Raw genomic sequence first — 14021 nt, forward strand, 5'->3', positions numbered from 1 at the left:
GCTTAATCTGGACAAGACAGAACTGATGTTCCTCCCGGGGAAAGGTTGCCCACACTGAGACCTGGCCATCACCATTGACAACAACTCGGACTGTGAGGAATCTGGGTGTGATCGTGGATGACCTACTGTCGTTTGCTTCAAACGTTTCATCAGTTGCTCGCTCCTGCAGATTTCTCCTCAATAACATCAGGAGGACTCGCCCATTCCTCACCGACGAGATGGCACAGGTGCTCATCCAGGCTCTGGTCATCTCCCGGCTTGGACTACAGCAACTCCCTCCTTGCTGGCGCCCTGGCATCGGCCATCAGACTTCTGGAGCTTGTTCAGAAAGCTGCTGCTCGTCTGGTGTTCAACCGCCCTAAGTTCTCCCACACAACTCCCCTTCTCATGTCACTACGCTGGCTCCCAGTAGCTGCTCTCATCCAGTTTAAGACTCTGGTGCTAGCCTACAGGGCAGTGAAAGGAACCGCTCCTTCCTATCTCCAGGCCATGGTCAAGCCCTACACCCCCACTTGACCACTTCGCTCTGCTGCCTTGGTACGCCTGGTCGCTCAGAGGCCCTTGCTGCCAATCGACCCGGTCACGGCTCTTTTCTGTCCTAGCCCCACAGTGGTGGAATGAACTCCCCACTGATGTCAGGACAGCAGAGTCACTGTCCATCTTTCGGCGCAGGTTGAAAACTCACCTCTTCAAGAACTACTACCCTGTTACTTGTTCTTAGCACTTATTGTATTCACTCACTTAAAAAAAAAATCTTTCTTGCACTTTTACTTTAGCTCTGGTTTTGCTCTTAGATGCTTGTTTAGGTGCACTTATGACTTCTGATGACTAGTAGTTCTCCTGATTTCCTACGTTAAATGCACTTGTTGTAAGTCGCTTTGGATAAAAGCGTCGGCTAAATGACTGTAATGTAATGTAATGTAATGTAACTCCACGACCCCCATATCTCCTGGGCCTCCGGACGCATCCTTGGCTGGATGTCTGTGAATGTTCTCATTCATCCAGGTCATGGTTATCCAAAGGAATTGAATCGACTGCAACTGGACTTGGTATATATCCGTGAAGACGTTTCGCCTCTCATCCAAGAGGCTTCGTCAGTTCGTGCCTTTCTGACTAGACCAAGCTAGTCTGACTGGCTGGTGATGAAACTCAGATATTTATCCTCTTTGGAGTCGTTATCAGAGCTAATGATGTCCATGGCTCTTTGTGTTCCGATGTTTAGCAATGCCCGTCGTTATCAGAGGTGTTGATATGCGTGGCTCTTTTGTGTTCCAATGTTTAGCAACACCCGTCATCATCAGAGGTATTGATATGCGTTGCTCTTTGTGATCAGATGTTAAGCAGCGACGGTCGTTGGGGGTGTTAGTTTCGACTTCGTTGGTGCTCCATTCAGTGGTCATGGGTCGTTGGAGCCGTTAGTGACTGACTGTTGTTCTTGGAGGCTAAGCTTCTTGAATCTCCTGGGTAGAGATGAAAGGACGGCATTGTAAGTGGGAGATAGGTGGTGTCGCAGACCTCCTCTTCTGTTGAGGGATGGTTTTTCCAGTTTGGCATAGATGGCTTCCTTCACCCCTCTTTCAAACCATCTATCTTCCCTGTCCAAAATGTGTACCTTTCTGTCCTCGAAGAAGTGTGTCTTCTCCTTTAGGTGTAGATAAACTGCTTAGTCTTGTCCTGAGGAGTTTGGCCTTCTGTGTTGGGCCATCCATTTGTGTAGTGGTTGTTCTGTTTCTCCTGTGTATAGGTCAGTGCAATCCTCATTGCATTGTACAGCATACACCAGATTCCTTTTTTGGGTGTGTGGTACACGGTCTTTGGGATGAACCAGTTTTTGTCGGAGTGTGTTGGCTGGAGCACCTCATGCCACGCCGGCATCTCTTACAGTGGAGGAGTATGCCACTGATGACATGGATATAGCGACTGCTGTAGATGGGGCATCTTCCATTAATGCACGTAAGATAGAAAAGCAACTTGCTAAGTTACAAGTACAAATGGCTTCTCTGAAAGCAACCCTGAGTAGTGGTTCAAGCCAGACCCCTGCTAAGCCAAGTAAGAAATTAAAGGCTAAAACCAAGGCTCTTACTGAGGAAGATCCCTTATGCCCAGGCGGGTCAAAACTCACAAAGAAGCCCCGCCCAGGATATTGTTTTAAGTGCGGCGAGGATGGCCATACTGTGCCTTCCTGCAGTAATGAGGCAAATACTGAACTGGTTGAGACAAATCGTAAGGAGTTTAACCAAAGACAGCAGGCCTGGGAGGAAAAAAATTAGCTTGATTTAAACTGAGTGCAGTTCCTGAGGAGGGACTGTCAGGAACTGAAACTAAGCATGAATGTCCCAAAGCAAAACTTCAGACTAAAGCATCCATTCACTCTCACAAGGCAGAACGTCAACTCAAACTACCTAAAGGCCTTGTAGGACAGAAATGTATAGCTAATGTCACTGTGTCAGGAGTTAACTGTAATTGTCTCCTCGACACTAGGTCTCAAGTGACCACTGTATCTGTTTCTTTCCACGACAGAAATCTGTCAGAGCACCCCATTCAACCCATCGATAGCCTGGATGTTGAAGGTGCTAATGGCCAAAATGTTCCATACTTAGGATATGTACCTCTTATCCTTAAATTTCCAAAGAATTTTGTTGAGTCTGAGCCTGAAGTTTCTACTTTAGCGTTAGTAGTCCCAGACTTGCGCCCTCACTGTGACCTACCTGTACTGATTGGAACAAATGCACTTGACGTCTTGTACGATGACGATATTTAGCCAAAGAGGCTAAATATCTGAGTTTCATCACCAGGCAGTCAGACTAGCTTGGTCTAGTCAGAAAGGCACGAACTGATGAAGCCTCTTGGATGAGAGGCGAAACGTCTTCACGGATATATAACCAAGTCCAGTTGCACTTGAATCAATTCCTTTGGATAACCACGACCTGGATGAATGAGAACATTCACAGACATCCTGGAAATTGTGCTCTTGAACCGACGACTGAATTTTATTATACATAGCCTCAGAAAGTTAGTATTGACATTTTTTGATTCTGACAAGTTTTATGTATAATCAGAATCTCATCTGTGAGCTTACGAGACGAAGGTCTGTCGAGTTTTAAGTATTTGGAACTCCGGTGAGTAAAGCACGTTTTTGTGCTAGCTTATTGCTAACCACTGAAAGGAAAAGATAACACTGGGTCATATAGCTGTTAAGATACTCTTCATAAAACCAGTCGGGGTTATAAGACTGTCTTGTGGTGGACACGTATTGGGGATAGAATTCACCCCAGGAACTAAGGGTTAAGTCAGGGTTGCCCTGGCAGGTTAACGCAGGGTTAAGTTATGGTTGTCCAGCCAGTTTTCTGGTTATTCTTGCCGCCTCCGCTCAGTCGAGCTGTGGTTTTGTTGTCTCTCGGATTTACCGTGGATTAAAGAAAGTTGCCTACACGGCTAAAGTGTGAACCTACGGTCTTCTCCGTTCCTTCGGCTCTACACTGGTGACCCCGACGTCGGTTTTCGGATAAGTTTTCTGAAACCACACACATTATGGCTACGAACGCCGTTGCAATTAAACTGCCGGAGTTTTGGGAGTCTTCCGCGGCTACATGGTTCGCGCAGGCTGAGGCACAGTTCGCGCCGCTCAGAGACATAACAGCGGACGAGACCAGGTGCTACTACGTAGTGGCAGCGCTGGGGGGCGCTACGGCTTCCAGGATAAGCGGTTTCATAACCAACCCACCGGCCGATGGTAAATACGCCGCACTTAAACATCTCCTCCTTGACACTTTTGAACTGTCAACAACGGAGAGAGCACGTCGCCTCTTCGCAATTCAGGGCTTGGGAGACGGTAAACCATCGGAGCTAATGAGCAGGATGTTAAACCTACTGGGTCAAGAAAAGCCATGTTTCCTGTTTATGGAGCTGTTTCTGCGCAACATGCCGCCCCACGTCCAGACTGCGCTCGCTAACTCCACCATCACTGATCCCCCTGAGCTGGCAAAGGAGGCTGACCGATTCTTCGTCGCTACGCAACGTTCCTCCCATGCCGGGGTGCTGGCTCCTACCTTCACTGGCCCCCCGCCGACATCGCGGGCGTGGCCCGACGGTGGCGCCACAGCGTCAGACCGCTACTACAAGCCCTCTGGACTCTGTATGTACCACGCTCGATTTGGTGCGAAAGCTAAATGGTGCCGTTCCCCCTGCAACTACAGGCCGACGGGAAACGAGAGGGCCAACACTCAGTAGTGGCCATGAGTGTTGGCGATACGAGCAGGCTACTCTTCATCCTCGACACCATCTCCGGTCGGCGATTTCTCTGTGACACGGGCGCACAGGGAAGCGGGCTCCCTGCTACTGACGTGGACATCATGGGCGGGGAGCGGGGCCCCCAGTTGGCGACGGCTGACGGAAGCCCTATCCACACCTACGGCGTGCGGTCTGTAGAACTGTGTTTTGGTGGACAACGTTTCACGTGGGAGTTCGTCATGGCCAATGTAACGCTTCCCCTCCTCGGAGCTGATTTTTTGTGCGCTTACAGTTTGCTAGTGGACATTCAGAACAGCCATCTGGTCGACGCCTTAACCTTCTCCTCCTTCGCATGTACGCGGGGGGAAGCGGCCTATGCAGGTCTAGCCAACTCTCTCTCAGAGGCAGACAAGTTCAACCGCCTCCTCGCTGAGTTCCCTGACCTCACCCAGCCTACCTTCTCTGCACCCACCGCTAAGCATGGGGTGGAGCATCACATTGCTACGAAGGGGCCCCCGGTCTACGCCAGAGCCAGGCATCTCGACCCCGCCAAACTCGCCATTGCCAAGTCTGAGTTCGAGCACCTGGAACGCATGGGGATCATCCGCCGCTCTGACAGCCCGTGGGCGTCCCCACTCCACATCGTCGCTAAGCCTGATGGAGGTTGGCGCCCATGCGGGGACTACCGCCGACTAAATGACGTCACCACGCCCGACCGCTATCCTGTCCCGCATATCCAGGACTTTTCTGTAAACCTGTCTGGCAAACGCGTCTTCTCAAAAGTCGACCTGGTCCGTGGTTATCATCAAGTTCCCGTGCACCCCTCGGACATCCCCAAGACAGCGGTGACTACCCCATTCGGCCTATTTGAATTCCTACGAATGCCATTTGGACTCAAAAACGCGGCCCAGTCCTTTCAGCGGCTGATGGATTCAGTGCTCCGTGGCCTTCCTTTCATCTTCGTCTATTTGGACGACATACTCATCGCCAGCGCCTCCGAGGAAGAACACCTGTCCCATCCTCACGCCCTCTTCCGAAGTGCCGGTTCGGGCTGACGGCCATTGATTTCCTCGGGCACCGCATCACTGGGGACGGGGCGGTCCCCCTGCCCTCAAAGGTGGAAGCGGTGGCGGCCTTTCCGCGCCCCCAAACAGCTCGTGCGCTCAGGGAGTTCATCGGGATGGTGACATTCTACCACCGCTTCATTCCCCGAGCCGCCTTTATCATCCGGCCACTGTACGATGTGCTGAAAGGCAAGTCCCCCAACCAGGCGGTCGACTGGACAGCAGAGCGGGACCGTGCGTTCACTGAGACTAAAGCTGCACTCTCCCAGGCTACCCTGCTAGCGCATCCTTCACCTACAGCGCCTATTTCCATAACCACGGATGCATCGGACTATGCTGTTGGTGCGGTTCACGAGCAGTGGGTGGGGGGGGCTTGGCAGCCTTTGGCCTTTTTCAGTCGCCAGCTTACACCCCGAGAGCGCAAATATAGTACTTTTGACAGGGAACTCCTCGGTCTCTGGCCCGCCGTCCGGCATTTCCGGTTCCTGCTAGAGGGCCGCGAGTTTACTGCGTACATGGACCACAAGCCCCTCACGTTTGCCATGTCCAAGATGGCCGAGCCATGGTCCGCTCGCCAGCAGCGACAACTCTCCTACATTTCGGAATTCACTACCGACATCCAGCACGTTGCTGGTAAGTCTAACCAGGTAGCTGACTGCCTCTCTAGGGCAGTGATTGGAGCGGTCCACCTAGGCCTGGACTATGCACAGATGGCCGCTGACCAGGCCACGGACCCGAGCATCCTCCGTCTCCGGACCTCCGACACGGGGCTCCACCTGCAGGACGTTCCTTTCAGCGACACAGGTGTCACCCTCCTGTGTGACGTCTCCACAGGACAGCCCAGGCCCATCGTCCCGCACAGCTGGAGACACCCCGTATTTGAAGCTGTGCACGGCCTCTCTCATCCAGGCGGTAAGCCATCCGTGCGCCTGACCTCTGCTAAGTTTGTGTGGGAGGGACTTAAGAGAGACGTGAAACCGTGGGCCGACTCGTGTGTTGCCTGTCAGCGGGCTAAGATACACCGCCACATTAAGGCGACCCTGGAACGCTTCGCAGTGCCGGAGAGACGATTTGACCATGTCCACGTCGACCTGGTTGGTCCCCTACCCCCCTCCCATGGGTTCACCTACCTCTTCACTGTGGTGGACAGGACTACGCGCTGGCCTGAAGCTGTTCCCCTGGCATCCACGACGTCTGCTGATGTGGCCCGGGCTTTTATTGGGTCGTGGGTCTCACGTTTCGGTACGCCTTCCGACCTTTCATCTGACCGCGGGCCACAGTTTACCTCAGAGCTATGGAGTGCTGTGGGTGAGGCTCTGGGCGTCAAGCTTCATCGCACTACCGCCTACCACCCTCAGGCGAACGGCCTATGTGAGCGCTTCCACCGGTCCATGAAGGCTGCGCTTCGGGCTACTCTCAAGGACTGCAACTGGGTCGACAAGCTCCCATGGGTCATGCTGGGCCTGCGGACCGCCCCGAAGGAAGACCTACAAGCCTCCTCTGCGGAGCTGGTGTACGGCACGCCGCTGCGAGTCCCAGGCGATTTCATGCCCAATGCAACGCGTCCCTGGTCAGCTGTGGACCAACGAGCCTCCTTGCTGGACGGGGTCAGAGCTTTCACACCCGTCCCTACCGCCCAACACGGCGCGCCGGTGTCCCAGGTGCCCCCAGGTCTGCAGTCAGCGGACTACGTGTTCATCCGTCACGACGCACAAAGAGAGGGTGCTGTCCTCTGAAGGGAGTAGTACACACCGGTGTAGGAAATCTTCAATTTCTTAGCAATTTCTCGCATGGAATAGCCTTCATTTCTAAGAACAAGAATAGACTGTCGAGTTTCAGATGAAAGTTCTCTTTTTCTGGCCATTTTGAGCGTTTAATTGACCCCACAAATGTGATGCTCCAGAAACCCAATCTGCTCAAAGAAGTGCCCATCCAACCAATCCAACTTGTGGGAGCTGCTTCTGGAAGCGTGGGGTGCAATTTCTCCAGATTACCTCAACAAATTAACAGCTAGAATGCCAAAGGTCTGCAATGCTGTAATTGCTGCAAATGGAGGATTCTTTGACGAAAGCAAAGTTTGATGTAAAAAAAATCTTATTTCAAATACAAATCATTATTTCTAACCTTGTCAATGTCTTGACTCTATTTTCTATTCATTTCACAACATATGGTGGTGAATAAGTGTGACTTTTCATGGAAAACACAAAATTGTTTGGGTGATCCCAAACTTTTGAACGGTAGTGTATATATATATATATATATATATATATATACATACATACATACATACATACACACACATGTGGCTATATGTATAATTATATCCACATATATATCAATATATATCTATATCTTTATCTATATATTTATATATATCTATATCTATATCTATATCTCTATATCTCTATATCTATATCTATATCTATATATCTATATATATATAGATATAGATATAGATATATATATATATCAATACAGATGCAAGAAAAAACAGCAGTACAAGTACACACACACACACACACACACACACACACACACACACACACACACACACACACACACACACACACGATATGAGTAGATAGTTGACTCTGGTCCACACTCCAGCACAGGTGGTGGCAGTAATGCATCTTACAGTTGGATACCAGCCGCTATAAAGCGGCAGGCGTAAAAGAAGAAGAACCACTGTCGGAGTGCCTGGCGTAAAGTAATCACTGTAGCCAATCGTCTGCATCCGTAAACTGTGACGTTGGTTTGCGCCGCCACTGTGAAGCTGAGTCTTCGTTGATCTGCGTTTGCTCAACAACGCTGTGTGTTTGACTGCTGAACCGCGGAGTCCAGGTAGTTTGTGTTTAGTCCGTGTTGCGTCTTCAGGGACGAATCGACGTTTTGTGCGGATTCACTCCAGCGCCAGCAGCTTCAACAGGTATTTTCCATTTTGTGTCATTGTTTTAGAAATGTGCTACATAAATAAAATTATTATTATTGTTGCGTTATTTTAGTGAAAGATATTTGCACAAGGACCCCTAGCCTCTACATACTGTCAGCTAGGAAGTCAGAAATGTACTGTACTGCTTTTTACACATTTGACATTATGCTTGATAGTCCTTTGATATTAATAATCAGCAGCTAATTACTTCTAACTAATTTGACTGAACCGTTTAGTAAACAGAAACATATTCAAATTATGATTTGTGTGTGTTTCTTCAACTGTTTTCTTCATGAAATTCCCCTTTCCCCAAATGTATCGACGCGTTGTATTGACAAGAACACAACTCGGAGATGTCCGACAAACGTCATGTTGTCCAGAAGGATTGGTGATTGTCTTAACAAATATCAGCTTTCCTGTCAGCTCTCGACTCAGCGAGTGTTTGGCTCATAAAACTGCCACATCATAATCCCACCACCGAAATGTGTGCTGCGCAGTTTCTGCAGGCACGTTATGAGAACAGCCATGACGTCGTTCACGTGCGGAAACATGCACGAGCTTAGAAGGTGGACTGAGTAAAGGACGACACGCTGTGTCGCCACGGCTCAGTGTCCAGCGCGTTTACACCCTGGGTGGTATTGATCCTTATGTGGAGACAAGCAGTAATAGGAGGGCGAGCTTCTCCTCATCAGCCCCTCTGTGATTGCTCAAACTGTTTCATAAAGCCCAAGTGAGGTAGAAAAAATAAATACTTCAAATAGTTTTTTCAAATAACGTTTATGAAATCAAATATTAACTAACGTTTTCTTAAAATGTGTTTGTTTGAGCATGCATGCATAAGTGACATTTGCAGTACCTAATCATACAGTTCTTTTGGAACAGGCCTAAATAGCCTCATCCACAAGGTCGCCATTTCTGACAGCAGCCATATTGAACGTGTGACCACACTACCTGCACAGTGAATGAGTCAAACACTAACCACATGTTTCCAGGTGTCTTGCCATCTGCTCACCTTTATGTGGACACAAGTATTCATGTGTAGGTTGTACAGAAAACCAGCAACACACAGAATCAGAATCAACTTTATTGTGCTGGGATTTGACTCCGGTTCCCAGCAGCTTCTAGTACTTCCATATAATGCTCTCAAAAAACCCAGACAAAAAAAACAAAACAAAAGAAATAAATGGAATAATAAATAGAATACTGGAGGTAAGTATGTATGTACAACAGGTATGTCACAACTATGCAGAGTTTTGTTATGGCTGAATGCTTATATATTATATACTACAACACTATAATTTATTATACTTGTATAGTATACTATATTATATTATTATATACTAAAAAGATATACAATATCCATTCATCCATTATCCGAACTGCTTGTCCTGCTGTCAGGGTCGTGGGGATGCTGGAGCCTATCCCAGCAGTCATTGGGCAGCAGGCGGGGAGACACCCTGGACAGGCCGCCAGGCCATCACACAGATACATATCACATCACACATATTTATCTATTATATATAAAATACCTGGGCAGGGGTGGCGAACCATGTGCCATGGAGAGACATGTGTATGTGTAGCATGGTTAAAAACGTCATAACCAAAAAAATTTATATAATTACACAAAGTATCACCACATTATTATTATTATTATTATTATTATTATTTTCATTGCCAACATTGTTATTTTATTTTATTATATCATCAGGAAACGCTTATAGTGGCCCCTCCTTGTTGTGACACCATTTCCTGTTAGTAGCCCCTCCCTGTTGTGACGCCATTTCCTGTTAGTGGCCCAAAACGTATGCTCCCCCTGACCTCTGTCTCTTTCCCGCTTTGGACATGTAGAAAGAGGCTACAGCAGGAGCTGATCTGACGTTTTCTGAAACCTGTCCTGTTTTGTTTATATGTGACAGAATACAGATCCCATGCATGAGAGAAGTTGTCCTGTCTTTCCTACACAACGCAATGAAAAAGTACACCGGTCACACTTGGTGCCGTATGACCCGTCCGATCCGTTGTCGCCGATGAGAAAGCGTCGCCACCTGCTGCAACCGCCGTCTTCTCTCAGTCCGCCCCGCTCCATTCATGGTATCAGGGTTAGCCTGCTATGCTAATAGTGCTACAGATGCAGGTTTTCATTCCAGCCGGACTCCACACCAGGTGATTTCACTGATTAGCAACCCTTCAACCAAAGAGGAAGAATGTATCAGTGAAATCACCTGGTGTGGAGTCGGGTTGGAATGAAAACCCGATACACACGGCTCTCAGTGGCACATGGTTAGCCACTGCTGTACTAGGGAGGCACGGTGGTGCAGTGTTTAGTGCGGTCACCTCACAGCAAGAAGGTCCTGGGTTCGAGCACCAGGGTAGTCCAACCTTGGGGGTCGTCCCAGGTTGTCCTCTGTGTGGAGTTTGCATGTTCTCACCATGTCTGCGTGGGTTTCCTCCGGTTTCCTCCCACAGTCCAAAGACATGTATGTCAAATAAAATGTTCAATAGCAATAGGCTGTGCCTTTGCAGTACAATGTCAGACATGTATGTTAGGTGGTATTCATATTTTGCTGTCCACCACCAGACCTGGTCTGATGTGGTTTTGCAATGTAAAAAATGCAAAAATCCAAATTCATGCTGTTTAACAAATAGGAAAGGCTTTCACAAACGTGGAACATGGCTGTGGTAGTTGTGTAATGTCTATCTGATAATGTAGTGAAGATCTGATTAGTCTTGGTACAGTGGTCTTCAATCGAGACTTGGTCTAATGTGGTCTCAAAATGTGAACAAGAAAGATTTCAGTGGCTACTTTCACGAATGAAAGAAAGGTTTTCACCAGTGTTAAATAAATCTTTCATGTCGATGTGATGATCTGGACTAAATGTCATCAGTGTGAGCATCATGGTTTTCACATCCAGACTAGGTCTGATGTGTTAAATTAGTCTCTCATGTCGATGTGATGATCTGGTCGAAATGTGATCAGTGTGAGCATCATGGTTTTCACATCCAGACCAGGTCTGATGTGTTAAATTAGTCTCATGTCGATGTGATGATTTGGTCTAAATGTGATCAGTGTGAGCATCATGGTTTTCACATCCAGACTAGGTCTGATGTGTTAAATTAGTCTCTCATGTCGATTTGATGATCTGGTCGAAATGTGATCAGTGTGAGCATCATGGTTTTCACATCAAGACTAGGTCTGGTGTGTTAAATAAATCTCTCATGTCGATGTGATGATCTGGTCTAAATGTGATCAGTGTGAGCATCATGGTTTTCACATCAAGACCAGGTCTGGTATGTTAAATAAATCTCTCATGTCAATGTGATGATCTGGTCGAAATGTGATCAGTGTGAGCTTCATGGTTTTCAAATCCAGACCAGGTCTGGTCTCTTAAATAAATCTCTCGTGTCAATGTGATGATCTGGTCGAAATGTGATCAGTGTGAGCTTCATGCTTTTCACATCCAGACCAGGTCTGATGTGTTAAATTAGTCTCTCATGTCGATGTGATGATCTGGTCTAAATGTGATCAGTGTGAGCATCATGGTTTTCACATCCAGACCAGGTCTGGTGTGTTAAATTAGTCTCTCATGTCGATGTGATGATCTGGTCTAAATGTGATCAGTGTGAGCATCATGGTTTTCACATCAAGACCAGGTCTGGTGTGTTAAATAAATCTCTCATGTCGATGTGATGATCTGGTCGAAATGTGATCAGTGTGAGCATCATGGTTTTCACATCCAGACCAGGTCTGGTGTGTTAAATAAATCTCTCATGTCGATGTGATGATCTGGTCTAAATGTGATCAGTGTGAGCATCATGGTTTTCACATCAAGACCAGGTCTGATATGTTAAATAAATCTCTCATGTCAATGTGATGATCTGGTCGAAATGTGATCAGTGTGAGCATCATGGTTTTCACATCCAGACCAGGTCTGGTGTGTTAAATAAATCTCTCATGTTGATGTGATGATCTGGTCGAAATTTGATCAGTGTGAGCATCATGGTTTTCACATTCAGACTAGGTCTGGCATTTTAAATTAGTCTTTCATGTCGATGTGATGATCTGGTCGAAATGTGATGAGTGTGAGCTTTATGGTTTTCACATCCAGACCAGGTCTGATGTGTTAAATTAGTCTCTCATGTCGATGTGATGATCTGGTCTAAATGTGATCAGTGTGAGCATCATTGTTTTCACATCCAGACCAGGTCTGGCGTTTTAAATTAGTCTCTCATGTCGATGTGATGATCTGGTCTAAATGTGATCAGTGTGAGCATCATGGTTTTCACATCAAGACCAGGTCTGATGTGTTAAATTAGTCTCTCATGTCAATGTGATGATCTGGTCTAAATGTGATCAGTGTGAGCATCATGGTTTTCACATCCAGACCAGGTCTGGTGTGTTAAATAAATTTCTCATGTCGATGTGATGATCTGGTCTAAATGTGATCAGTGTGAGCATCATGGTTTTCACATCCAGACCAGGTCTGGCGTTTTAAATTAGTCTCTCACTTCGATGTGATGATCTGGTCGAAATGTGATCAGTGTGAGCATCATGGTTTTCACATCCAGACCAGGTCTGGCGTGTTAAATAAATCTCTCATGTCGATGTGATGATCTGGTCTAAATGTGATCAGTGTGAGCATCATGGTTTTCACATCCAGACTAGGTCTGGCGTTTTAAATTAGTCTCTCATGTCGATGTGATGATCCGGTCTAAATGTGATCAGTGTGAGCATCATGGATTTCACATCCAGACCAGGTCTGATGTGTTAAATTAGTCTCTGATGTCGATGTGATGATCTGGTCGAAATGTGATCAGTCTGAGCATCATGGTTTTCACATCCAGACCAGGTCTGGTGTGTTAAATAAATCTCTCATGTCGATGTGATGATCTGGTCGAAATGTGATCAGTGTGAGCATCATGGTTTTCACATCCAGACCAGGTCTGGTGTGTTAAATAAATCGCTCATGTCGATGTGATGATCTGGTCTAAATGTGATCAGTGTGAGCATCATGGTTTTCACATTCAGACCAGGTATGATGTGTTAAATTAGTCTCATGTCGATGTGATGATCTGGTCTAAATGTGATCAATTTGAGCATCATGGTTTTCACATCAAGACCAGGTCTGATGTGTTAAATTAGTCTCTTACGTCGATGTGATGATCTGGTCTAAATGTGATCAGTGTGAGCATCATGGTTTTCACATCCAAACCAGGTCTGATGTGTTAAATAAATCTCTCATGTCGATGTGATGATCTGGTCTAAATGTGATCAGTGTGAGCATCATGGTTTTCACATCCAGACCAGGTCTGGTGTGTTAAATAAATCTCTCATGTCGATGTGATGATCCGGTCTAAATGTGATCAGTGTGAGCATCATGGTTTTCACATCCAGACCAGGTCTGGTGTGTTAAACAAATCTCTCATGTCGATGTGATGATCCGGTCTAAATGTGATCAGTGTGAGCATCATGGTTTTCACATCCAGACCAGGTCTGATGTGTTAAATTAGTCTCTCATGTCGATGTGATGATGTGGTCGAAATGTGATCAGTGTGAGCATCATGGTTTTCACATCCAGACCAGGTCTGATGTGTTAAATTAGTCTCTCACGTCGATGTGATGATCTGGTCTAAATGTGATCAGTGTAAGCATCATGGTTTTCACATCCAGACCAGGTCTGGTGTGTTAAATTAGTCTCTCATGTCGATGTGATGATCTGGTCTAAATGTGATCAGTGTGAGCATCATGGTTTTCACATCAAGACCAGGTCTGGTGTGTTAAATAAATCTCTCAGGTCGAT

General features: G+C 46.9%; 1 protein-coding gene across 1 annotated transcript in view; it reads left to right on the plus strand.

The window, feature by feature from the left end:
- Window positions 1–8047: 8047 nt before the first annotated feature.
- ndor1 (NADPH dependent diflavin oxidoreductase 1) overlaps window positions 8048–14021 on the plus strand; it is a 102552-nt gene continuing 96578 nt past the window's right edge. Inside the window, exon 1 of the mRNA XM_056290890.1 lies at window positions 8048–8220. The gene's annotated coding sequence lies outside the window, so the exon portion shown is untranslated. The remainder of the gene's footprint in view (window positions 8221–14021) is intronic.

This window comes from Lampris incognitus, chromosome 12 (genome assembly GCF_029633865.1).
Source record: "Lampris incognitus isolate fLamInc1 chromosome 12, fLamInc1.hap2, whole genome shotgun sequence".
Taxonomy (NCBI): domain Eukaryota; kingdom Metazoa; phylum Chordata; class Actinopteri; order Lampriformes; family Lampridae; genus Lampris; species Lampris incognitus.